The sequence below is a fragment of the Agelaius phoeniceus genome, chromosome 2, assembly GCF_051311805.1.
Source record: "Agelaius phoeniceus isolate bAgePho1 chromosome 2, bAgePho1.hap1, whole genome shotgun sequence".
Lineage (NCBI taxonomy): Eukaryota > Metazoa > Chordata > Aves > Passeriformes > Icteridae > Agelaius > Agelaius phoeniceus.
The window spans coordinates 47,627,159-47,654,636 of NC_135266.1; positions in this window are offsets into that span (position 1 = coordinate 47,627,159).

A 27,478-nucleotide genomic window follows, 5' to 3' on the forward strand; every position below is an offset into this window, starting at 1 on the left:
TTTGACAGTATCTCCATTCCAGTGTGTTTGTAAGTCCTTCCTTTGTGTTTTGGCCTTCAGCGGGGATCAGTTTTGACAAGCTTTGCTGCATGTGCCTGCACTTGATGGCATATGGCCTGCATTTGATGGCTTTGATTTGGGGCAAGAAGTTTTTCCTTTTTTTTTTTTTTTAAGTATCCATGCCATGTCCCTCATATCTTCCCCTCCAAGTGTTGTCTTCCACCCTGACTTTTTCCCTGCTTTTGCAACATCTCTCTGCTGAGTTTTGGCCTCTTTTGGTCCTTTGCACTGCAGCTCATTTCCTCACAGACCAGTTTTTGAAGACACTACATCTCCCAATTTTCTGGAGTTTTTGGGCTATTTTTCAATTGCATTTCATTTGATCCTATCTCCTTTCCAGAGTGTTTGTAAGCCTTTCTTTTTGGGGTCGCAAGATTCCATTTCCCTTCCCGAAAGGAAATGAAATTTCCTTTCGGGAAGGGAAATGGAATCTTGCGATTTCAATGGGGACCAAGAGAGGAATCTTTGGTGCATGTGCCTGCACTTGATGGCATGCCATGCCTTTTGATGGCTTTGACTTGGAGCAAGATTTTTTTCTTTTTTCTTTTTTGTTAGAAGTATCCATGCCATGTCCTTCATATCTTCCCCTCCAGGTTGTGGCTTCCTCCTTGACTTTTTCCCCTGCTTTTGTAACATCTGTGAACTTTACTTTGGCCTCTTTTGGTCCTTTTCACTTCACCTGATGAAATCCTGGTCCATCTCCTTGTAGTCGCTAAATTTCCAAATTTCCCCAATTTTTTTTTTTTCTCTTCCAATTGCAATTCCTTTGACAGTATCTCCATTCCAGTGTGTTTGTAAGTCCTTCCTTTGTGTTTTGGCCTTCAGCGGGGATCAGTTTTGACAAGCTTTGCTGCATGTGCCTGCACTTGATGGCATATGGCCAGCATTTGATGGCTTTGATTTTTGGCAAGAAGTTTTTCCTTTTTTTTTTTTTAAGTATCCATGCCATGTCCCTCATATCTTCCCCTCCAAGTGTTGTCTTCCACCCTGACTTTTTCCCCTGCTATTGTAACGTCCGTGAACTTTACTTTGGCCTCTTTTGGTCCTTTTCACTTCACCTGATGAAATCCTGGTCCATCTCCTTGTAGTCGCTAAATTTCCAAATTTCCCCAATTTTTTTTTTTTCTCTTCCAATTGCAATTCCTTTGACAGTATCTCCATTCCAGTGTGTTTGTAAGTCCTTCCTTTGTGTTTTGGCCTTCAGCGGGGATCAGTTTTGACAAGCTTTGCTGCATGTGCCTGCACTTGATGGCATATGGCCTGCATTTGATGGCTTTGATTTGGGGCAAGAAGTTTTTCCTTTTTTTTTTTTTTAAGTATCCATGCCATGTCCCTCATATCTTCCCCTCCAAGTGTTGTCTTCCACCCTGACTTTTTCCCTGCTTTTGCAACATCTCTCTGCTGAGTTTTGGCCTCTTTTGGTCCTTTGCACTGCAGCTCATTTCCTCACAGACCAGTTTTTGAAGACACTACATCTCCCAATTTTCTGGAGTTTTTGGGCTATTTTTCAATTGCATTTCATTTGATCCTATCTCCTTTCCAGAGTGTTTGTAAGCCTTTCTTTTTGGGGTCGCAAGATTCCATTTCCCTTCCCGAAAGGAAATTTCATTTCCTTTCGGGAAGGGAAATGGAATCTTGCGATTTCAATGGGGACCAAGAGAGGAATCTTTGGTGCATGTGCCTGCACTTGATGGCATGCCATGCCTTTTGATGGCTTTGACTTGGAGCAAGATTTTTTTCTTTTTTCTTTTTTGTTAGAAGTATCCATGCCATGTCCCTCATATCTTCCCCTCCAGGTTGTGGCTTCCTCCTTGACTTTTTCCCCTGCTTTTGTAACATCTGTGAACTTTACTTTGGCCTCTTTTGGTCCTTTTCACTTCACCTGATGAAATCCTGGTCCATCTCCTTGTAGTCGCTAAATTTCCAAATTTCCCCAATTTTTTTTTTTCTCTTCCAATTGCAATTCCTTTGACGGTATCTCCATTCCAGTGTGTTTGTAAGTCCTTCCTTTGTGTTTTGGCCTTCAGCGGGGATCAGTTTTGACAAGCTTTGCTGCATGTGCCTGCACTTGATGGCATATGGCCAGCATTTGATGGCTTTAATTTTGGGCAAGAAGTTTTTCCTTTTTTTTTTTTTAAGTATCCATGCCATGTCCCTCATATCTTCCCCTCCAAGTGTTGGCTTCCTCCTTGACATTTTCCCCTGCTATTGTAACGTCCGTGAACTTTACTTTGGCCTCTTTTGGTCCTTTTCACTTCACCTGATGAAATCCTGGTCCATCTCCTTGTAGTCGCTAAATTTCCAAATTTCCCCAATTTTTTTTTTTCTCTTCCAATTGCAATTCCTTTGACAGTATCTCCATTCCAGTGTGTTTGTAAGTCCTTCCTTTGTGTTTTGGCCTTCAGCGGGGATCAGTTTTGACAAGCTTTGCTGCATGTGCCTGCACTTGATGGCATATGGCCTGCATTTGATGGCTTTGATTTGGGGCAAGAAGTTTTTCCTTTTTTTTTTTTTTAAGTATCCATGCCATGTCCCTCATATCTTCCCCTCCAAGTGTTGTCTTCCACCCTGACTTTTTCCCTGCTTTTGCAACATCTCTCTGCTGAGTTTTGGCCTCTTTTGGTCCTTTGCACTGCAGCTCATTTCCTCACAGACCAGTTTTTGAAGACACTACATCTCCCAATTTTCTGGAGTTTTTGGGCTATTTTTCAATTGCATTTCATTTGATCCTATCTCCTTTCCAGAGTGTTTGTAAGCCTTTCTTTTTGGGGTCGCAAGATTCCATTTCCCTTCCCGAAAGGAAATTTCATTTCCTTTCGGGAAGGGAAATGGAATCTTGCGATTTCAATGGGGACCAAGAGAGGAATCTTTGGTGCATGTGCCTGCACTTGATGGCATGCCATGCCTTTTGATGGCTTTGACTTGGAGCAAGATTTTTTTCTTTTTTCTTTTTTGTTAGAAGTATCCATGCCATGTCCCTCATATCTTCCCCTCCAGGTTGTGGCTTCCTCCTTGACTTTTTCCCCTGCTTTTGTAACATCTGTGAACTTTACTTTGGCCTCTTTTGGTCCTTTTCACTTCACCTGATGAAATCCTGGTCCATCTCCTTGTAGTCGCTAAATTTCCAAATTTCCCCAATTTTTTTTTTTCTCTTCCAATTGCAATTCCTTTGACGGTATCTCCATTCCAGTGTGTTTGTAAGTCCTTCCTTTGTGTTTTGGCCTTCAGCGGGGATCAGTTTTGACAAGCTTTGCTGCATGTGCCTGCACTTGATGGCATATGGCCAGCATTTGATGGCTTTAATTTTGGGCAAGAAGTTTTTCCTTTTTTTTTTTTTAAGTATCCATGCCATGTCCCTCATATCTTCCCCTCCAAGTGTTGGCTTCCTCCTTGACATTTTCCCCTGCTATTGTAACGTCCGTGAACTTTACTTTGGCCTCTTTTGGTCCTTTTCACTTCACCTGATGAAATCCTGGTCCATCTCCTTGTAGTCGCTAAATTTCCAAATTTCCCCAATTTTTTTTTTTCTCTTCCAATTGCAATTCCTTTGACAGTATCTCCATTCCAGTGTGTTTGTAAGTCCTTCCTTTGTGTTTTGGCCTTCAGCGGGGATCAGTTTTGACAAGCTTTGCTGCATGTGCCTGCACTTGATGGCATATGGCCTGCATTTGATGGCTTTGATTTGGGGCAAGAAGTTTTTCCTTTTTTTTTTTTTTAAGTATCCATGCCATGTCCCTCATATCTTCCCCTCCAAGTGTTGTCTTCCACCCTGACTTTTTCCCTGCTTTTGCAACATCTCTCTGCTGAGTTTTGGCCTCTTTTGGTCCTTTGCACTGCAGCTCATTTCCTCACAGACCAGTTTTTGAAGACACTACATCTCCCAATTTTCTGGAGTTTTTGGGCTATTTTTCAATTGCATTTCATTTGATCCTATCTCCTTTCCAGAGTGTTTGTAAGCCTTTCTTTTTGGGGTCGCAAGATTCCATTTCCCTTCCCGAAAGGAAATGAAATTTCCTTTCGGGAAGGGAAATGGAATCTTGCGATTTCAATGGGGACCAAGAGAGGAATCTTTGGTGCATGTGCCTGCACTTGATGGCATGCCATGCCTTTTGATGGCTTTGACTTGGAGCAAGATTTTTTTCTTTTTTCTTTTTTGTTAGAAGTATCCATGCCATGTCCCTCATATCTTCCCCTCCAGGTTGTGGCTTCCTCCTTGACTTTTTCCCCTGCTTTTGTTAACATCTGTGAACTTTACTTTGGCCTCTTTTGGTCCTTTTCACTTCACCTGATGAAATCCTGGTCCATCTCCTTGTAGTCGCTAAATTTCCAAATTTCCCCAATTTTTTTTTTTCTCTTCCAATTGCAATTCCTTTGACGGTATCTCCATTCCAGTGTGTTTGTAAGTCCTTCCTTTGTGTTTTGGCCTTCAGCGGGGATCAGTTTTGACAAGCTTTGCTGCATGTGCCTGCACTTGATGGCATATGGCCAGCATTTGATGGCTTTAATTTTGGGCAAGAAGTTTTTCCTTTTTTTTTTTTTAAGTATCCATGCCATGTCCCTCATATCTTCCCCTCCAAGTGTTGGCTTCCTCCTTGACATTTTCCCCTGCTATTGTAACGTCCGTGAACTTTACTTTGGCCTCTTTTGGTCCTTTTCACTTCACCTGATGAAATCCTGGTCCATCTCCTTGTAGTCGCTAAATTTCCAAATTTCCCCAATTTTTTTTTTTTCTCTTCCAATTGCAATTCCTTTGACAGTATCTCCATTCCAGTGTGTTTGTAAGTCCTTCCTTTGTGTTTTGGCCTTCAGCGGGGATCAGTTTTGACAAGCTTTGCTGCATGTGCCTGCACTTGATGGCATATGGCCTGCATTTGATGGCTTTGATTTGGGGCAAGAAGTTTTTCCTTTTTTTTTTTTTTTAAGTATCCATGCCATGTCCCTCATATCTTCCCCTCCAAGTGTTGTCTTCCACCCTGACTTTTTCCCTGCTTTTGCAACATCTCTCTGCTGAGTTTTGGCCTCTTTTGGTCCTTTGCACTGCAGCTCATTTCCTCACAGACCAGTTTTTGAAGACACTACATCTCCCAATTTTCTGGAGTTTTTGGGCTATTTTTCAATTGCATTTCATTTGATCCTATCTCCTTTCCAGAGTGTTTGTAAGCCTTTCTTTTTGGGGTCGCAAGATTCCATTTCCCTTCCCGAAAGGAAATGAAATTTCCTTTCGGGAAGGGAAATGGAATCTTGCGATTTCAATGGGGACCAAGAGAGGAATCTTTGGTGCATGTGCCTGCACTTGATGGCATGCCATGCCTTTTGATGGCTTTGACTTGGAGCAAGATTTTTTTCTTTTTTCTTTTTTGTTAGAAGTATCCATGCCATGTCCCTCATATCTTCCCCTCCAGGTTGTGGCTTCCTCCTTGACTTTTTCCCCTGCTTTTGTAACATCTGTGAACTTTACTTTGGCCTCTTTTGGTCCTTTTCACTTCACCTGATGAAATCCTGGTCCATCTCCTTGTAGTCGCTAAATTTCCAAATTTCCCCAATTTTTTTTTTTCTCTTCCAATTGCAATTCCTTTGACAGTATCTCCATTCCAGTGTGTTTGTAAGTCCTTCCTTTGTGTTTTGGCCTTCAGCGGGGATCAGTTTTGACAAGCTTTGCTGCATGTGCCTGCACTTGATGGCATATGGCCTGCATTTGATGGCTTTGATTTGGGGCAAGAAGTTTTTCCTTTTTTTTTTTTTTAAGTATCCATGCCATGTCCCTCATATCTTCCCCTCCAAGTGTTGTCTTCCACCCTGACTTTTTCCCTGCTTTTGCAACATCTCTCTGCTGAGTTTTGGCCTCTTTTGGTCCTTTGCACTGCAGCTCATTTCCTCACAGACCAGTTTTTGAAGACACTACATCTCCCAATTTTCTGGAGTTTTTGGGCTATTTTTCAATTGCATTTCATTTGATCCTATCTCCTTTCCAGAGTGTTTGTAAGCCTTTCTTTTTGGGGTCGCAAGATTCCATTTCCCTTCCCGAAAGGAAATTTCATTTCCTTTCGGGAAGGGAAATGGAATCTTGCGATTTCAATGGGGACCAAGAGAGGAATCTTTGGTGCATGTGCCTGCACTTGATGGCATGCCATGCCTTTTGATGGCTTTGACTTGGAGCAAGATTTTTTTCTTTTTTCTTTTTTGTTAGAAATATCCATGCCATGTCCCTCATATCTTCCCCTCCAGGTTGTGGCTTCCTCCTTGACTTTTTCCCCTGCTTTTGTAACATCTGTGAACTTTACTTTGGCCTCTTTTGGTCCTTTTCACTTCACCTGATGAAATCCTGGTCCATCTCCTTGTAGTCGCTAAATTTCCAAATTTCCCCAATTTTTTTTTTTCTCTTCCAATTGCAATTCCTTTGACGGTATCTCCATTCCAGTGTGTTTGTAAGTCCTTCCTTTGTGTTTTGGCCTTCAGCGGGGATCAGTTTTGACAAGCTTTGCTGCATGTGCCTGCACTTGATGGCATATGGCCAGCATTTGATGGCTTTAATTTTGGGCAAGAAGTTTTTCCTTTTTTTTTTTTTAAGTATCCATGCCATGTCCCTCATATCTTCCCCTCCAAGTGTTGGCTTCCTCCTTGACATTTTCCCCTGCTATTGTAACGTCCGTGAACTTTACTTTGGCCTCTTTTGGTCCTTTTCACTTCACCTGATGAAATCCTGGTCCATCTCCTTGTAGTCGCTAAATTTCCAAATTTCCCCAATTTTTTTTTTTTCTCTTCCAATTGCAATTCCTTTGACAGTATCTCCATTCCAGTGTGTTTGTAAGTCCTTCCTTTGTGTTTTGGCCTTCAGCGGGGATCAGTTTTGACAAGCTTTGCTGCATGTGCCTGCACTTGATGGCATATGGCCTGCATTTGATGGCTTTGATTTGGGGCAAGAAGTTTTTCCTTTTTTTTTTTTTTTAAGTATCCATGCCATGTCCCTCATATCTTCCCCTCCAAGTGTTGTCTTCCACCCTGACTTTTTCCCTGCTTTTGCAACATCTCTCTGCTGAGTTTTGGCCTCTTTTGGTCCTTTGCACTGCAGCTCATTTCCTCACAGACCAGTTTTTGAAGACACTACATCTCCCAATTTTCTGGAGTTTTTGGGCTATTTTTCAATTGCATTTCATTTGATCCTATCTCCTTTCCAGAGTGTTTGTAAGCCTTTCTTTTTGGGGTCGCAAGATTCCATTTCCCTTCCCGAAAGGAAATTTCATTTCCTTTCGGGAAGGGAAATGGAATCTTGCGATTTCAATGGGGACCAAGAGAGGAATCTTTGGTGCATGTGCCTGCACTTGATGGCATGCCATGCCTTTTGATGGCTTTGACTTGGAGCAAGATTTTTTTCTTTTTTCTTTTTTGTTAGAAGTATCCATGCCATGTCCCTCATATCTTCCCCTCCAGGTTGTGGCTTCCTCCTTGACTTTTTCCCCTGCTTTTGTAACATCTGTGAACTTTACTTTGGCCTCTTTTGGTCCTTTTCACTTCACCTGATGAAATCCTGGTCCATCTCCTTGTAGTCGCTAAATTTCCAAATTTCCCCAATTTTTTTTTTTCTCTTCCAATTGCAATTCCTTTGACGGTATCTCCATTCCAGTGTGTTTGTAAGTCCTTCCTTTGTGTTTTGGCCTTCAGCGGGGATCAGTTTTGACAAGCTTTGCTGCATGTGCCTGCACTTGATGGCATATGGCCTGCATTTGATGGCTTTGATTTGGGGCAAGAAGTTTTTCCTTTTTTTTTTTTTAAGTATCCATGCCATGTCCCTCATATCTTCCCCTCCAAGTGTTGTCTTCCACCCTGACTTTTTCCCTGCTTTTGCAACATCTCTCTGCTGAGTTTTGGCCTCTTTTGGTCCTTTGCACTGCAGCTCATTTCCTCACAGACCAGTTTTTGAAGACACTACATCTCCCAATTTTCTGGAGTTTTTGGGCTATTTTTCAATTGCATTTCATTTGATCCTATCTCCTTTCCAGAGTGTTTGTAAGCCTTTCTTTTTGGGGTCGCAAGATTCCATTTCCCTTCCCGAAAGGAAATTTCATTTCCTTTCGGGAAGGGAAATGGAATCTTGCGATTTCAATGGGGACCAAGAGAGGAATCTTTGGTGCATGTGCCTGCACTTGATGGCATGCCATGCCTTTTGATGGCTTTGACTTGGAGCAAGATTTTTTTCTTTTTTCTTTTTTGTTAGAAATATCCATGCCATGTCCCTCATATCTTCCCCTCCAGGTTGTGGCTTCCTCCTTGACTTTTTCCCCTGCTTTTGTAACATCTGTGAACTTTACTTTGGCCTCTTTTGGTCCTTTTCACTTCACCTGATGAAATCCTGGTCCATCTCCTTGTAGTCGCTAAATTTCCAAATTTCCCCAATTTTTTTTTTTCTCTTCCAATTGCAATTCCTTTGACAGTATCTCCATTCCAGTGTGTTTGTAAGTCCTTCCTTTGTGTTTTGGCCTTCAGCGGGGATCAGTTTTGACAAGCTTTGCTGCATGTGCCTGCACTTGATGGCATATGGCCTGCATTTGATGGCTTTGATTTGGGGCAAGAAGTTTTTCCTTTTTTTTTTTTTTAAGTATCCATGCCATGTCCCTCATATCTTCCCCTCCAAGTGTTGTCTTCCACCCTGACTTTTTCCCTGCTTTTGCAACATCTCTCTGCTGAGTTTTGGCCTCTTTTGGTCCTTTGCACTGCAGCTCATTTCCTCACAGACCAGTTTTTGAAGACACTACATCTCCCAATTTTCTGGAGTTTTTGGGCTATTTTTCAATTGCATTTCATTTGATCCTATCTCCTTTCCAGAGTGTTTGTAAGCCTTTCTTTTTGGGGTCGCAAGATTCCATTTCCCTTCCCGAAAGGAAATTTCATTTCCTTTCGGGAAGGGAAATGGAATCTTGCGATTTCAATGGGGACCAAGAGAGGAATCTTTGGTGCATGTGCCTGCACTTGATGGCATGCCATGCCTTTTGATGGCTTTGACTTGGAGCAAGATTTTTTTCTTTTTTCTTTTTTGTTAGAAGTATCCATGCCATGTCCCTCATATCTTCCCCTCCAGGTTGTGGCTTCCTCCTTGACTTTTTCCCCTGCTTTTGTAACATCTGTGAACTTTACTTTGGCCTCTTTTGGTCCTTTTCACTTCACCTGATGAAATCCTGGTCCATCTCCTTGTAGTCGCTAAATTTCCAAATTTCCCCAATTTTTTTTTTTCTCTTCCAATTGCAATTCCTTTGACGGTATCTCCATTCCAGTGTGTTTGTAAGTCCTTCCTTTGTGTTTTGGCCTTCAGCGGGGATCAGTTTTGACAAGCTTTGCTGCATGTGCCTGCACTTGATGGCATATGGCCAGCATTTGATGGCTTTAATTTTGGGCAAGAAGTTTTTCCTTTTTTTTTTTTTAAGTATCCATGCCATGTCCCTCATATCTTCCCCTCCAAGTGTTGGCTTCCTCCTTGACATTTTCCCCTGCTATTGTAACGTCCGTGAACTTTACTTTGGCCTCTTTTGGTCCTTTTCACTTCACCTGATGAAATCCTGGTCCATCTCCTTGTAGTCGCTAAATTTCCAAATTTCCCCAATTTTTTTTTTTTCTCTTCCAATTGCAATTCCTTTGACAGTATCTCCATTCCAGTGTGTTTGTAAGTCCTTCCTTTGTGTTTTGGCCTTCAGCGGGGATCAGTTTTGACAAGCTTTGCTGCATGTGCCTGCACTTGATGGCATATGGCCTGCATTTGATGGCTTTGATTTGGGGCAAGAAGTTTTTCCTTTTTTTTTTTTTTTAAGTATCCATGCCATGTCCCTCATATCTTCCCCTCCAAGTGTTGTCTTCCACCCTGACTTTTTCCCTGCTTTTGCAACATCTCTCTGCTGAGTTTTGGCCTCTTTTGGTCCTTTGCACTGCAGCTCATTTCCTCACAGACCAGTTTTTGAAGACACTACATCTCCCAATTTTCTGGAGTTTTTGGGCTATTTTTCAATTGCATTTCATTTGATCCTATCTCCTTTCCAGAGTGTTTGTAAGCCTTTCTTTTTGGGGTCGCAAGATTCCATTTCCCTTCCCGAAAGGAAATTTCATTTCCTTTCGGGAAGGGAAATGGAATCTTGCGATTTCAATGGGGACCAAGAGAGGAATCTTTGGTGCATGTGCCTGCACTTGATGGCATGCCATGCCTTTTGATGGCTTTGACTTGGAGCAAGATTTTTTTCTTTTTTCTTTTTTGTTAGAAGTATCCATGCCATGTCCCTCATATCTTCCCCTCCAGGTTGTGGCTTCCTCCTTGACTTTTTCCCCTGCTTTTGTAACATCTGTGAACTTTACTTTGGCCTCTTTTGGTCCTTTTCACTTCACCTGATGAAATCCTGGTCCATCTCCTTGTAGTCGCTAAATTTCCAAATTTCCCCAATTTTTTTTTTTCTCTTCCAATTGCAATTCCTTTGACGGTATCTCCATTCCAGTGTGTTTGTAAGTCCTTCCTTTGTGTTTTGGCCTTCAGCGGGGATCAGTTTTGACAAGCTTTGCTGCATGTGCCTGCACTTGATGGCATATGGCCTGCATTTGATGGCTTTGATTTGGGGCAAGAAGTTTTTCCTTTTTTTTTTTTTAAGTATCCATGCCATGTCCCTCATATCTTCCCCTCCAAGTGTTGTCTTCCACCCTGACTTTTTCCCTGCTTTTGCAACATCTCTCTGCTGAGTTTTGGCCTCTTTTGGTCCTTTGCACTGCAGCTCATTTCCTCACAGACCAGTTTTTGAAGACACTACATCTCCCAATTTTCTGGAGTTTTTGGGCTATTTTTCAATTGCATTTCATTTGATCCTATCTCCTTTCCAGAGTGTTTGTAAGCCTTTCTTTTTGGGGTCGCAAGATTCCATTTCCCTTCCCGAAAGGAAATTTCATTTCCTTTCGGGAAGGGAAATGGAATCTTGCGATTTCAATGGGGACCAAGAGAGGAATCTTTGGTGCATGTGCCTGCACTTGATGGCATGCCATGCCTTTTGATGGCTTTGACTTGGAGCAAGATTTTTTTCTTTTTTCTTTTTTGTTAGAAGTATCCATGCCATGTCCCTCATATCTTCCCCTCCAGGTTGTGGCTTCCTCCTTGACTTTTTCCCCTGCTTTTGTAACATCTGTGAACTTTACTTTGGCCTCTTTTGGTCCTTTTCACTTCACCTGATGAAATCCTGGTCCATCTCCTTGTAGTCGCTAAATTTCCAAATTTCCCCAATTTTTTTTTTTCTCTTCCAATTGCAATTCCTTTGACGGTATCTCCATTCCAGTGTGTTTGTAAGTCCTTCCTTTGTGTTTTGGCCTTCAGCGGGGATCAGTTTTGACAAGCTTTGCTGCATGTGCCTGCACTTGATGGCATATGGCCTGCATTTGATGGCTTTGATTTGGGGCAAGAAGTTTTTCCTTTTTTTTTTTTTTAAGTATCCATGCCATGTCCCTCATATCTTCCCCTCCAAGTGTTGTCTTCCACCCTGACTTTTTCCCTGCTTTTGCAACATCTCTCTGCTGAGTTTTGGCCTCTTTTGGTCCTTTGCACTGCAGCTCATTTCCTCACAGACCAGTTTTTGAAGACACTACATCTCCCAATTTTCTGGAGTTTTTGGGCTATTTTTCAATTGCATTTCATTTGATCCTATCTCCTTTCCAGAGTGTTTGTAAGCCTTTCTTTTTGGGGTCGCAAGATTCCATTTCCCTTCCCGAAAGGAAATTTCATTTCCTTTCGGGAAGGGAAATGGAATCTTGCGATTTCAATGGGGACCAAGAGAGGAATCTTTGGTGCATGTGCCTGCACTTGATGGCATGCCATGCCTTTTGATGGCTTTGACTTGGAGCAAGATTTTTTTCTTTTTTCTTTTTTGTTAGAAGTATCCATGCCATGTCCCTCATATCTTCCCCTCCAGGTTGTGGCTTCCTCCTTGACTTTTTCCCCTGCTTTTGTAACATCTGTGAACTTTACTTTGGGCTCTTTTGGTCCTTTTCACTTCACCTGATGAAATCCTGGTCCATCTCCTTGTAGTCGCTAAATTTCCAAATTTCCCCAATTTTTTTTTTTCTCTTCCAATTGCAATTCCTTTGACGGTATCTCCATTCCAGTGTGTTTGTAAGTCCTTCCTTTGTGTTTTGGCCTTCAGCGGGGATCAGTTTTGACAAGCTTTGCTGCATGTGCCTGCACTTGATGGCATATGGCCAGCATTTGATGGCTTTAATTTTGGGCAAGAAGTTTTTCCTTTTTTTTTTTTTAAGTATCCATGCCATGTCCCTCATATCTTCCCCTCCAAGTGTTGGCTTCCTCCTTGACATTTTCCCCTGCTATTGTAACGTCCGTGAACTTTACTTTGGCCTCTTTTGGTCCTTTTCACTTCACCTGATGAAATCCTGGTCCATCTCCTTGTAGTCGCTAAATTTCCAAATTTCCCCAATTTTTTTTTTTTCTCTTCCAATTGCAATTCCTTTGACAGTATCTCCATTCCAGTGTGTTTGTAAGTCCTTCCTTTGTGTTTTGGCCTTCAGCGGGGATCAGTTTTGACAAGCTTTGCTGCATGTGCCTGCACTTGATGGCATATGGCCAGCATTTGATGGCTTTAATTTTGGGCAAGAAGTTTTTCCTTTTTTTTTTTTTAAGTATCCATGCCATGTCCCTCATATCTTCCCCTCCAAGTGTTGGCTTCCTCCTTGACATTTTCCCCTGCTATTGTAACGTCCGTGAACTTTACTTTGGCCTCTTTTGGTCCTTTTCACTTCACCTGATGAAATCCTGGTCCATCTCCTTGTAGTCGCTAAATTTCCAAATTTCCCCAATTTTTTTTTTTCTCTTCCAATTGCAATTCCTTTGACAGTATCTCCATTCCAGTGTGTTTGTAAGTCCTTCCTTTGTGTTTTGGCCTTCAGCGGGGATCAGTTTTGACAAGCTTTGCTGCATGTGCCTGCACTTGATGGCATATGGCCTGCATTTGATGGCTTTGATTTGGGGCAAGAAGTTTTTCCTTTTTTTTTTTTTTAAGTATCCATGCCATGTCCCTCATATCTTCCCCTCCAAGTGTTGTCTTCCACCCTGACTTTTTCCCTGCTTTTGCAACATCTCTCTGCTGAGTTTTGGCCTCTTTTGGTCCTTTGCACTGCAGCTCATTTCCTCACAGACCAGTTTTTGAAGACACTACATCTCCCAATTTTCTGGAGTTTTTGGGCTATTTTTCAATTGCATTTCATTTGATCCTATCTCCTTTCCAGAGTGTTTGTAAGCCTTTCTTTTTGGGGTCGCAAGATTCCATTTCCCTTCCCGAAAGGAAATGAAATTTCCTTTCGGGAAGGGAAATGGAATCTTGCGATTTCAATGGGGACCAAGAGAGGAATCTTTGGTGCATGTGCCTGCACTTGATGGCATGCCATGCCTTTTGATGGCTTTGACTTGGAGCAAGATTTTTTTCTTTTTTCTTTTTTGTTAGAAGTATCCATGCCATGTCCCTCATATCTTCCCCTCCAGGTTGTGGCTTCCTCCTTGACTTTTTCCCCTGCTTTTGTTAACATCTGTGAACTTTACTTTGGCCTCTTTTGGTCCTTTTCACTTCACCTGATGAAATCCTGGTCCATCTCCTTGTAGTCGCTAAATTTCCAAATTTCCCCAATTTTTTTTTTTCTCTTCCAATTGCAATTCCTTTGACGGTATCTCCATTCCAGTGTGTTTGTAAGTCCTTCCTTTGTGTTTTGGCCTTCAGCGGGGATCAGTTTTGACAAGCTTTGCTGCATGTGCCTGCACTTGATGGCATATGGCCAGCATTTGATGGCTTTAATTTTGGGCAAGAAGTTTTTCCTTTTTTTTTTTTTAAGTATCCATGCCATGTCCCTCATATCTTCCCCTCCAAGTGTTGGCTTCCTCCTTGACATTTTCCCCTGCTATTGTAACGTCCGTGAACTTTACTTTGGCCTCTTTTGGTCCTTTTCACTTCACCTGATGAAATCCTGGTCCATCTCCTTGTAGTCGCTAAATTTCCAAATTTCCCCAATTTTTTTTTTTTCTCTTCCAATTGCAATTCCTTTGACAGTATCTCCATTCCAGTGTGTTTGTAAGTCCTTCCTTTGTGTTTTGGCCTTCAGCGGGGATCAGTTTTGACAAGCTTTGCTGCATGTGCCTGCACTTGATGGCATATGGCCTGCATTTGATGGCTTTGATTTGGGGCAAGAAGTTTTTCCTTTTTTTTTTTTTTTAAGTATCCATGCCATGTCCCTCATATCTTCCCCTCCAAGTGTTGTCTTCCACCCTGACTTTTTCCCTGCTTTTGCAACATCTCTCTGCTGAGTTTTGGCCTCTTTTGGTCCTTTGCACTGCAGCTCATTTCCTCACAGACCAGTTTTTGAAGACACTACATCTCCCAATTTTCTGGAGTTTTTGGGCTATTTTTCAATTGCATTTCATTTGATCCTATCTCCTTTCCAGAGTGTTTGTAAGCCTTTCTTTTTGGGGTCGCAAGATTCCATTTCCCTTCCCGAAAGGAAATGAAATTTCCTTTCGGGAAGGGAAATGGAATCTTGCGATTTCAATGGGGACCAAGAGAGGAATCTTTGGTGCATGTGCCTGCACTTGATGGCATGCCATGCCTTTTGATGGCTTTGACTTGGAGCAAGATTTTTTTCTTTTTTCTTTTTTGTTAGAAGTATCCATGCCATGTCCCTCATATCTTCCCCTCCAGGTTGTGGCTTCCTCCTTGACTTTTTCCCCTGCTTTTGTAACATCTGTGAACTTTACTTTGGCCTCTTTTGGTCCTTTTCACTTCACCTGATGAAATCCTGGTCCATCTCCTTGTAGTCGCTAAATTTCCAAATTTCCCCAATTTTTTTTTTTCTCTTCCAATTGCAATTCCTTTGACAGTATCTCCATTCCAGTGTGTTTGTAAGTCCTTCCTTTGTGTTTTGGCCTTCAGCGGGGATCAGTTTTGACAAGCTTTGCTGCATGTGCCTGCACTTGATGGCATATGGCCTGCATTTGATGGCTTTGATTTGGGGCAAGAAGTTTTTCCTTTTTTTTTTTTTTAAGTATCCATGCCATGTCCCTCATATCTTCCCCTCCAAGTGTTGTCTTCCACCCTGACTTTTTCCCTGCTTTTGCAACATCTCTCTGCTGAGTTTTGGCCTCTTTTGGTCCTTTGCACTGCAGCTCATTTCCTCACAGACCAGTTTTTGAAGACACTACATCTCCCAATTTTCTGGAGTTTTTGGGCTATTTTTCAATTGCATTTCATTTGATCCTATCTCCTTTCCAGAGTGTTTGTAAGCCTTTCTTTTTGGGGTCGCAAGATTCCATTTCCCTTCCCGAAAGGAAATTTCATTTCCTTTCGGGAAGGGAAATGGAATCTTGCGATTTCAATGGGGACCAAGAGAGGAATCTTTGGTGCATGTGCCTGCACTTGATGGCATGCCATGCCTTTTGATGGCTTTGACTTGGAGCAAGATTTTTTTCTTTTTTCTTTTTTGTTAGAAATATCCATGCCATGTCCCTCATATCTTCCCCTCCAGGTTGTGGCTTCCTCCTTGACTTTTTCCCCTGCTTTTGTAACATCTGTGAACTTTACTTTGGCCTCTTTTGGTCCTTTTCACTTCACCTGATGAAATCCTGGTCCATCTCCTTGTAGTCGCTAAATTTCCAAATTTCCCCAATTTTTTTTTTTCTCTTCCAATTGCAATTCCTTTGACGGTATCTCCATTCCAGTGTGTTTGTAAGTCCTTCCTTTGTGTTTTGGCCTTCAGCGGGGATCAGTTTTGACAAGCTTTGCTGCATGTGCCTGCACTTGATGGCATATGGCCAGCATTTGATGGCTTTAATTTTGGGCAAGAAGTTTTTCCTTTTTTTTTTTTTAAGTATCCATGCCATGTCCCTCATATCTTCCCCTCCAAGTGTTGGCTTCCTCCTTGACATTTTCCCCTGCTATTGTAACGTCCGTGAACTTTACTTTGGCCTCTTTTGGTCCTTTTCACTTCACCTGATGAAATCCTGGTCCATCTCCTTGTAGTCGCTAAATTTCCAAATTTCCCCAATTTTTTTTTTTTCTCTTCCAATTGCAATTCCTTTGACAGTATCTCCATTCCAGTGTGTTTGTAAGTCCTTCCTTTGTGTTTTGGCCTTCAGCGGGGATCAGTTTTGACAAGCTTTGCTGCATGTGCCTGCACTTGATGGCATATGGCCTGCATTTGATGGCTTTGATTTGGGGCAAGAAGTTTTTCCTTTTTTTTTTTTTTTAAGTATCCATGCCATGTCCCTCATATCTTCCCCTCCAAGTGTTGTCTTCCACCCTGACTTTTTCCCTGCTTTTGCAACATCTCTCTGCTGAGTTTTGGCCTCTTTTGGTCCTTTGCACTGCAGCTCATTTCCTCACAGACCAGTTTTTGAAGACACTACATCTCCCAATTTTCTGGAGTTTTTGGGCTATTTTTCAATTGCATTTCATTTGATCCTATCTCCTTTCCAGAGTGTTTGTAAGCCTTTCTTTTTGGGGTCGCAAGATTCCATTTCCCTTCCCGAAAGGAAATTTCATTTCCTTTCGGGAAGGGAAATGGAATCTTGCGATTTCAATGGGGACCAAGAGAGGAATCTTTGGTGCATGTGCCTGCACTTGATGGCATGCCATGCCTTTTGATGGCTTTGACTTGGAGCAAGATTTTTTTCTTTTTTCTTTTTTGTTAGAAGTATCCATGCCATGTCCCTCATATCTTCCCCTCCAGGTTGTGGCTTCCTCCTTGACTTTTTCCCCTGCTTTTGTAACATCTGTGAACTTTACTTTGGCCTCTTTTGGTCCTTTTCACTTCACCTGATGAAATCCTGGTCCATCTCCTTGTAGTCGCTAAATTTCCAAATTTCCCCAATTTTTTTTTTTCTCTTCCAATTGCAATTCCTTTGACGGTATCTCCATTCCAGTGTGTTTGTAAGTCCTTCCTTTGTGTTTTGGCCTTCAGCGGGGATCAGTTTTGACAAGCTTTGCTGCATGTGCCTGCACTTGATGGCATATGGCCTGCATTTGATGGCTTTGATTTGGGGCAAGAAGTTTTTCCTTTTTTTTTTTTTAAGTATCCATGCCATGTCCCTCATATCTTCCCCTCCAAGTGTTGTCTTCCACCCTGACTTTTTCCCTGCTTTTGCAACATCTCTCTGCTGAGTTTTGGCCTCTTTTGGTCCTTTGCACTGCAGCTCATTTCCTCACAGACCAGTTTTTGAAGACACTACATCTCCCAATTTTCTGGAGTTTTTGGGCTATTTTTCAATTGCATTTCATTTGATCCTATCTCCTTTCCAGAGTGTTTGTAAGCCTTTCTTTTTGGGGTCGCAAGATTCCATTTCCCTTCCCGAAAGGAAATTTCATTTCCTTTCGGGAAGGGAAATGGAATCTTGCGATTTCAATGGGGACCAAGAGAGGAATCTTTGGTGCATGTGCCTGCACTTGATGGCATGCCATGCCTTTTGATGGCTTTGACTTGGAGCAAGATTTTTTTCTTTTTTCTTTTTTGTTAGAAATATCCATGCCATGTCCCTCATATCTTCCCCTCCAGGTTGTGGCTTCCTCCTTGACTTTTTCCCCTGCTTTTGTAACATCTGTGAACTTTACTTTGGCCTCTTTTGGTCCTTTTCACTTCACCTGATGAAATCCTGGTCCATCTCCTTGTAGTCGCTAAATTTCCAAATTTCCCCAATTTTTTTTTTTCTCTTCCAATTGCAATTCCTTTGACAGTATCTCCATTCCAGTGTGTTTGTAAGTCCTTCCTTTGTGTTTTGGCCTTCAGCGGGGATCAGTTTTGACAAGCTTTGCTGCATGTGCCTGCACTTGATGGCATATGGCCTGCATTTGATGGCTTTGATTTGGGGCAAGAAGTTTTTCCTTTTTTTTTTTTTTAAGTATCCATGCCATGTCCCTCATATCTTCCCCTCCAAGTGTTGTCTTCCACCCTGACTTTTTCCCTGCTTTTGCAACATCTCTCTGCTGAGTTTTGGCCTCTTTTGGTCCTTTGCACTGCAGCTCATTTCCTCACAGACCAGTTTTTGAAGACACTACATCTCCCAATTTTCTGGAGTTTTTGGGCTATTTTTCAATTGCATTTCATTTGATCCTATCTCCTTTCCAGAGTGTTTGTAAGCCTTTCTTTTTGGGGTCGCAAGATTCCATTTCCCTTCCCGAAAGGAAATTTCATTTCCTTTCGGGAAGGGAAATGGAATCTTGCGATTTCAATGGGGACCAAGAGAGGAATCTTTGGTGCATGTGCCTGCACTTGATGGCATGCCATGCCTTTTGATGGCTTTGACTTGGAGCAAGATTTTTTTCTTTTTTCTTTTTTGTTAGAAGTATCCATGCCATGTCCCTCATATCTTCCCCTCCAGGTTGTGGCTTCCTCCTTGACTTTTTCCCCTGCTTTTGTAACATCTGTGAACTTTACTTTGGCCTCTTTTGGTCCTTTTCACTTCACCTGATGAAATCCTGGTCCATCTCCTTGTAGTCGCTAAATTTCCAAATTTCCCCAATTTTTTTTTTTCTCTTCCAATTGCAATTCCTTTGACGGTATCTCCATTCCAGTGTGTTTGTAAGTCCTTCCTTTGTGTTTTGGCCTTCAGCGGGGATCAGTTTTGACAAGCTTTGCTGCATGTGCCTGCACTTGATGGCATATGGCCAGCATTTGATGGCTTTAATTTTGGGCAAGAAGTTTTTCCTTTTTTTTTTTTTAAGTATCCATGCCATGTCCCTCATATCTTCCCCTCCAAGTGTTGGCTTCCTCCTTGACATTTTCCCCTGCTATTGTAACGTCCGTGAACTTTACTTTGGCCTCTTTTGGTCCTTTTCACTTCACCTGATGAAATCCTGGTCCATCTCCTTGTAGTCGCTAAATTTCCAAATTTCCCCAATTTTTTTTTTTTCTCTTCCAATTGCAATTCCTTTGACAGTATCTCCATTCCAGTGTGTTTGTAAGTCCTTCCTTTGTGTTTTGGCCTTCAGCGGGGATCAGTTTTGACAAGCTTTGCTGCATGTGCCTGCACTTGATGGCATATGGCCTGCATTTGATGGCTTTGATTTGGGGCAAGAAGTTTTTCCTTTTTTTTTTTTTTTAAGTATCCATGCCATGTCCCTCATATCTTCCCCTCCAAGTGTTGTCTTCCACCCTGACTTTTTCCCTGCTTTTGCAACATCTCTCTGCTGAGTTTTGGCCTCTTTTGGTCCTTTGCACTGCAGCTCATTTCCTCACAGACCAGTTTTTGAAGACACTACATCTCCCAATTTTCTGGAGTTTTTGGGCTATTTTTCAATTGCATTTCATTTGATCCTATCTCCTTTCCAGAGTGTTTGTAAGCCTTTCTTTTTGGGGTCGCAAGATTCCATTTCCCTTCCCGAAAGGAAATTTCATTTCCTTTCGGGAAGGGAAATGGAATCTTGCGATTTCAATGGGGACCAAGAGAGGAATCTTTGGTGCATGTGCCTGCACTTGATGGCATGCCATGCCTTTTGATGGCTTTGACTTGGAGCAAGATTTTTTTCTTTTTTCTTTTTTGTTAGAAGTATCCATGCCATGTCCCTCATATCTTCCCCTCCAGGTTGTGGCTTCCTCCTTGACTTTTTCCCCTGCTTTTGTAACATCTGTGAACTTTACTTTGGCCTCTTTTGGTCCTTTTCACTTCACCTGATGAAATCCTGGTCCATCTCCTTGTAGTCGCTAAATTTCCAAATTTCCCCAATTTTTTTTTTTCTCTTCCAATTGCAATTCCTTTGACGGTATCTCCATTCCAGTGTGTTTGTAAGTCCTTCCTTTGTGTTTTGGCCTTCAGCGGGGATCAGTTTTGACAAGCTTTGCTGCATGTGCCTGCACTTGATGGCATATGGCCTGCATTTGATGGCTTTGATTTGGGGCAAGAAGTTTTTCCTTTTTTTTTTTTTAAGTATCCATGCCATGTCCCTCATATCTTCCCCTCCAAGTGTTGTCTTCCACCCTGACTTTTTCCCTGCTTTTGCAACATCTCTCTGCTGAGTTTTGGCCTCTTTTGGTCCTTTGCACTGCAGCTCATTTCCTCACAGACCAGTTTTTGAAGACACTACATCTCCCAATTTTCTGGAGTTTTTGGGCTATTTTTCAATTGCATTTCATTTGATCCTATCTCCTTTCCAGAGTGTTTGTAAGCCTTTCTTTTTGGGGTCGCAAGATTCCATTTCCCTTCCCGAAAGGAAATTTCATTTCCTTTCGGGAAGGGAAATGGAATCTTGCGATTTCAATGGGGACCAAGAGAGGAATCTTTGGTGCATGTGCCTGCACTTGATGGCATGCCATGCCTTTTGATGGCTTTGACTTGGAGCAAGATTTTTTTCTTTTTTCTTTTTTGTTAGAAGTATCCATGCCATGTCCCTCATATCTTCCCCTCCAGGTTGTGGCTTCCTCCTTGACTTTTTCCCCTGCTTTTGTAACATCTGTGAACTTTACTTTGGCCTCTTTTGGTCCTTTTCACTTCACCTGATGAAATCCTGGTCCATCTCCTTGTAGTCGCTAAATTTCCAAATTTCCCCAATTTTTTTTTTTCTCTTCCAATTGCAATTCCTTTGACGGTATCTCCATTCCAGTGTGTTTGTAAGTCCTTCCTTTGTGTTTTGGCCTTCAGCGGGGATCAGTTTTGACAAGCTTTGCTGCATGTGCCTGCACTTGATGGCATATGGCCTGCATTTGATGGCTTTGATTTGGGGCAAGAAGTTTTTCCTTTTTTTTTTTTTTAAGTATCCATGCCATGTCCCTCATATCTTCCCCTCCAAGTGTTGTCTTCCACCCTGACTTTTTCCCTGCTTTTGCAACATCTCTCTGCTGAGTTTTGGCCTCTTTTGGTCCTTTGCACTGCAGCTCATTTCCTCACAGACCAGTTTTTGAAGACACTACATCTCCCAATTTTCTGGAGTTTTTGGGCTATTTTTCAATTGCATTTCATTTGATCCTATCTCCTTTCCAGAGTGTTTGTAAGCCTTTCTTTTTGGGGTCGCAAGATTCCATTTCCCTTCCCGAAAGGAAATTTCATTTCCTTTCGGGAAGGGAAATGGAATCTTGCGATTTCAATGGGGACCAAGAGAGGAATCTTTGGTGCATGTGCCTGCACTTGATGGCATGCCATGCCTTTTGATGGCTTTGACTTGGAGCAAGATTTTTTTCTTTTTTCTTTTTTGTTAGAAGTATCCATGCCATGTCCCTCATATCTTCCCCTCCAGGTTGTGGCTTCCTCCTTGACTTTTTCCCCTGCTTTTGTAACATCTGTGAACTTTACTTTGGGCTCTTTTGGTCCTTTTCACTTCACCTGATGAAATCCTGGTCCATCTCCTTGTAGTCGCTAAATTTCCAAATTTCCCCAATTTTTTTTTTTCTCTTCCAATTGCAATTCCTTTGACGGTATCTCCATTCCAGTGTGTTTGTAAGTCCTTCCTTTGTGTTTTGGCCTTCAGCGGGGATCAGTTTTGACAAGCTTTGCTGCATGTGCCTGCACTTGATGGCATATGGCCAGCATTTGATGGCTTTAATTTTGGGCAAGAAGTTTTTCCTTTTTTTTTTTTTAAGTATCCATGCCATGTCCCTCATATCTTCCCCTCCAAGTGTTGGCTTCCTCCTTGACATTTTCCCCTGCTATTGTAACGTCCGTGAACTTTACTTTGGCCTCTTTTGGTCCTTTTCACTTCACCTGATGAAATCCTGGTCCATCTCCTTGTAGTCGCTAAATTTCCAAATTTCCCCAATTTTTTTTTTTTCTCTTCCAATTGCAATTCCTTTGACAGTATCTCCATTCCAGTGTGTTTGTAAGTCCTTCCTTTGTGTTTTGGCCTTCAGCGGGGATCAGTTTTGACAAGCTTTGCTGCATGTGCCTGCACTTGATGGCATATGGCCTGCATTTGATGGCTTTGATTTGGGGCAAGAAGTTTTTCCTTTTTTTTTTTTTTTAAGTATCCATGCCATGTCCCTCATATCTTCCCCTCCAAGTGTTGTCTTCCACCCTGACTTTTTCCCTGCTTTTGCAACATCTCTCTGCTGAGTTTTGGCCTCTTTTGGTCCTTTGCACTGCAGCTCATTTCCTCACAGACCAGTTTTTGAAGACACTACATCTCCCAATTTTCTGGAGTTTTTGGGCTATTTTTCAATTGCATTTCATTTGATCCTATCTCCTTTCCAGAGTGTTTGTAAGCCTTTCTTTTTGGGGTCGCAAGATTCCATTTCCCTTCCCGAAAGGAAATTTCATTTCCTTTCGGGAAGGGAAATGGAATCTTGCGATTTCAATGGGGACCAAGAGAGGAATCTTTGGTGCATGTGCCTGCACTTGATGGCATGCCATGCCTTTTGATGGCTTTGACTTGGAGCAAGATTTTTTTCTTTTTTCTTTTTTGTTAGAAGTATCCATGCCATGTCCCTCATATCTTCCCCTCCAGGTTGTGGCTTCCTCCTTGACTTTTTCCCCTGCTTTTGTAACATCTGTGAACTTTACTTTGGCCTCTTTTGGTCCTTTTCACTTCACCTGATGAAATCCTGGTCCATCTCCTTGTAGTCGCTAAATTTCCAAATTTCCCCAATTTTTTTTTTTCTCTTCCAATTGCAATTCCTTTGACGGTATCTCCATTCCAGTGTGTTTGTAAGTCCTTCCTTTGTGTTTTGGCCTTCAGCGGGGATCAGTTTTGACAAGCTTTGCTGCATGTGCCTGCACTTGATGGCATATGGCCAGCATTTGATGGCTTTAATTTTGGGCAAGAAGTTTTTCCTTTTTGTTTTTTTTTTAAGTATCCATGCCATGTCCCTCATATCTTCCCCTCCAAGTGTTGTCTTCCACCCTGACTTTTTCCCCTGCTTTTGTAACATCTGTGAGCTTTACTTTGGCCTCTTTTGGTCCTTTTCACTTCACCTGATGAAATCCTGGTCCATCTCCTTGTAGTCGCTAAATTTCCAAATTTCCCCAATTTTTTTTTTTCTCTTCCAATTGCTATTCCTTTGACGGTATCTCCATTCCAGTGTGTTTGTAAGTCCTTCCTTTGTGTTTTGGCCTTCAGCGGGGATCAGTTTTGACAAGCTTTGCTGCATGTGCCTGCACTTGATGGCATATGGCCTGCATTTGATGGCTTTGATTTGGGGCAAGAAGTTTTTCCTTTTTTTTTTTTTAAGTATCCATGCCATGTCCCTCATATCTTCCCCTCCAAGTGTTGTCTTCCACCCTGACTTTTTCCCTGCTTTTGCAACATCTCTCTGCTGAGTTTTGGCCTCTTTTGGTCCTTTGCACTGCAGCTCATTTCCTCACAGACCAGTTTTTGAAGACACTACATCTCCCAATTTTCTGGAGTTTTTGGGCTATTTTTCAATTGCATTTCATTTGATCCTATCTCCTTTCCAGAGTGTTTGTAAGCCTTTCTTTTTGGGGTCGCAAGATTCCATTTCCCTTCCCGAAAGGAAATTTCATTTCCTTTCGGGAAGGGAAATGGAATCTTGCGATTTCAATGGGGACCAAGAGAGGAATCTTTGGTGCATGTGCCTGCACTTGATGGCATGCCATGCCTTTTGATGGCTTTGACTTGGAGCAAGATTTTTTTCTTTTTTCTTTTTTGTTAGAAGTATCCATGCCATGTCCCTCATATCTTCCCCTCCAGGTTGTGGCTTCCTCCTTGACTTTTTCCCCTGCTTTTGTAACATCTGTGAACTTTACTTTGGCCTCTTTTGGTCCTTTTCACTTCACCTGATGAAATCCTGGTCCATCTCCTTGTAGTCGCTAAATTTCCAAATTTCCCCAATTTTTTTTTTTCTCTTCCAATTGCAATTCCTTTGACAGTATCTCCATTCCAGTGTGTTTGTAAGTCCTTCCTTTGTGTTTTGGCCTTCAGCGGGGATCAGTTTTGACAAGCTTTGCTGCATGTGCCTGCACTTGATGGCATATGGCCTGCATTTGATGGCTTTGATTTTGGGCAAGAACTTTTTCCTTTTTTTTTTTTTTAAGTATCCATGCCATGTCCCTCATATCTTCCCCTCCAAGTGTTGTCTTCCACCCTGACTTTTTCCCTGCTTTTGCAACATCTCTCTGCTGAGTTTTGGCCTCTTTTGGTCCTTTGCACTGCAGCTCATTTCCTCACAGACCAGTTTTTGAAGACACTACATCTCCCAATTTTCTGGAGTTTTTGGGCTATTTTTCAATTGCATTTCATTTGATCCTATCTCCTTTCCAGAGTGTTTGTAAGCCTTTCTTTTTGGGGTCGCAAGATTCCATTTCCCTTCCCGAAAGGAAATTTCATTTCCTTTCGGGAAGGGAAATGGAATCTTGCGATTTCAATGGGGACCAAGAGAGGAATCTTTGGTGCATGTGCCTGCACTTGATGGCATGCCATGCCTTTTGATGGCTTTGACTTGGAGCAAGATTTTTTTCTTTTTTCTTTTTTGTTAGAAGTATCCATGCCATGTCCCTCATATCTTCCCCTCCAGGTTGTGGCTTCCTCCTTGACTTTTTCCCCTGCTTTTGTAACATCTGTGAACTTTACTTTGGCCTCTTTTGGTCCTTTTCACTTCACCTGATGAAATCCTGGTCCATCTCCTTGTAGTCGCTAAATTTCCAAATTTCCCCAATTTTTTTTTTTCTCTTCCAATTGCAATTCCTTTGACAGTATCTCCATTCCAGTGTGTTTGTAAGTCCTTCCTTTGTGTTTTGGCCTTCAGCGGGGATCAGTTTTGACAAGCTTTGCTGCATGTGCCTGCACTTGATGGCATATGGCCAGCATTTGATGGCTTTAATTTTGGGCAAGAACTTTTTCCTTTTTGTTTTTTTTTTAAGTATCCATGCCATGTCCCTCATATCTTCCCCTCCAAGTGTTGTCTTCCACCCTGACTTTTTCCCCTGCTTTTGTAACATCTGTGAGCTTTACTTTGGCCTCTTTTGGTCCTTTTCACTTCACCTGATGAAATCCTGGTCCATCTCCTTGTAGTCGCTAAATTTCCAAATTTCCCCAATTTTTTTTTTTTCTCTTCCAATTGCTATTCCTTTGACGGTATCTCCATTCCAGTGTGTTTGTAAGTCCTTCCTTTGTGTTTTGGCCTTCAGCGGGGATCAGTTTTGACAAGCTTTGCTGCATGTGCCTGCACTTGATGGCATATGGCCTGCATTTGATGGCTTTGATTTGGGGCAAGAAGTTTTTCCTTTTTTTTTTTTTAAGTATCCATGCCATGTCCCTCATATCTTCCCCTCCAAGTGTTGTCTTCCACCCTGACTTTTTCCCTGCTTTTGCAACATCTCTCTGCTGAGTTTTGGCCTCTTTTGGTCCTTTGCACTGCAGCTCATTTCCTCACAGACCAGTTTTTGAAGACACTACATCTCCCAATTTTCTGGAGTTTTTGGGCTATTTTTCAATTGCATTTCATTTGATCCTATCTCCTTTCCAGAGTGTTTGTAAGCCTTTCTTTTTGGGGTCGCAAGATTCCATTTCCCTTCCCGAAAGGAAATGAAATTTCCTTTCGGGAAGGGAAATGGAATCTTGCGATTTCAATGGGGACCAAGAGAGGAATCTTTGGTGCATGTGCCTGCACTTGATGGCATGCCATGCCTTTTGATGGCTTTGACTTGGAGCAAGATTTTTTTCTTTTTTCTTTTTTGTTAGAAGTATCCATGCCATGTCCCTCATATCTTCCCCTCCAGGTTGTGGCTTCCTCCTTGACTTTTTCCCCTGCTTTTGTAACATCTGTGAACTTTACTTTGGCCTCTTTTGGTCCTTTTCACTTCACCTGATGAAATCCTGGTCCATCTCCTTGTAGTCGCTAAATTTCCAAATTTCCCCAATTTTTTTTTTTCTCTTCCAATTGCAATTCCTTTGACAGTATCTCCATTCCAGTGTGTTTGTAAGTCCTTCCTTTGTGTTTTGGCCTTCAGCGGGGATCAGTTTTGACAAGCTTTGCTGCATGTGCCTGCACTTGATGGCATATGGCCTGCATTTGATGGCTTTGATTTTGGGCAAGAACTTTTTCCTTTTTTTTTTTTTTAAGTATCCATGCCATGTCCCTCATATCTTCCCCTCCAAGTGTTGTCTTCCACCCTGACTTTTTCCCTGCTTTTGCAACATCTCTCTGCTGAGTTTTGGCCTCTTTTGGTCCTTTGCACTGCAGCTCATTTCCTCACAGACCAGTTTTTGAAGACACTACATCTCCCAATTTTCTGGAGTTTTTGGGCTATTTTTCAATTGCATTTCATTTGATCCTATCTCCTTTCCAGAGTGTTTGTAAGCCTTTCTTTTTGGGGTCGCAAGATTCCATTTCCCTTCCCGAAAGGAAATTTCATTTCCTTTCGGGAAGGGAAATGGAATCTTGCGATTTCAATGGGGACCAAGAGAGGAATCTTTGGTGCATGTGCCTGCACTTGATGGCATGCCATGCCTTTTGATGGCTTTGACTTGGAGCAAGATTTTTTTCTTTTTTCTTTTTTGTTAGAAGTATCCATGCCATGTCCCTCATATCTTCCCCTCCAGGTTGTGGCTTCCTCCTTGACTTTTTCCCCTGCTTTTGTAACATCTGTGAACTTTACTTTGGCCTCTTTTGGTCCTTTTCACTTCACCTGATGAAATCCTGGTCCATCTCCTTGTAGTCGCTAAATTTCCAAATTTCCCCAATTTTTTTTTTTCTCTTCCAATTGCAATTCCTTTGACAGTATCTCCATTCCAGTGTGTTTGTAAGTCCTTCCTTTGTGTTTTGGCCTTCAGCGGGGATCAGTTTTGACAAGCTTTGCTGCATGTGCCTGCACTTGATGGCATATGGCCAGCATTTGATGGCTTTAATTTTGGGCAAGAACTTTTTCCTTTTTGTTTTTTTTTTAAGTATCCATGCCATGTCCCTCATATCTTCCCCTCCAAGTGTTGTCTTCCACCCTGACTTTTTCCCCTGCTTTTGTAACATCTGTGAGCTTTACTTTGGCCTCTTTTGGTCCTTTTCACTTCACCTGATGAAATCCTGGTCCATCTCCTTGTAGTCGCTAAATTTCCAAATTTCCCCAATTTTTTTTTTTCTCTTCCAATTGCTATTCCTTTGACGGTATCTCCATTCCAGTGTGTTTGTAAGTCCTTCCTTTGTGTTTTGGCCTTCAGCGGGGATCAGTTTTGACAAGCTTTGCTGCATGTGCCTGCACTTGATGGCATATGGCCTGCATTTGATGGCTTTGATTTGGGGCAAGAAGTTTTTCCTTTTTTTTTTTTTAAGTATCCATGCCATGTCCCTCATATCTTCCCCTCCAAGTGTTGTCTTCCACCCTGACTTTTTCCCTGCTTTTGCAACATCTCTCTGCTGAGTTTTGGCCTCTTTTGGTCCTTTGCACTGCAGCTCATTTCCTCACAGACCAGTTTTTGAAGACACTACATCTCCCAATTTTCTGGAGTTTTTGGGCTATTTTTCAATTGCATTTCATTTGATCCTA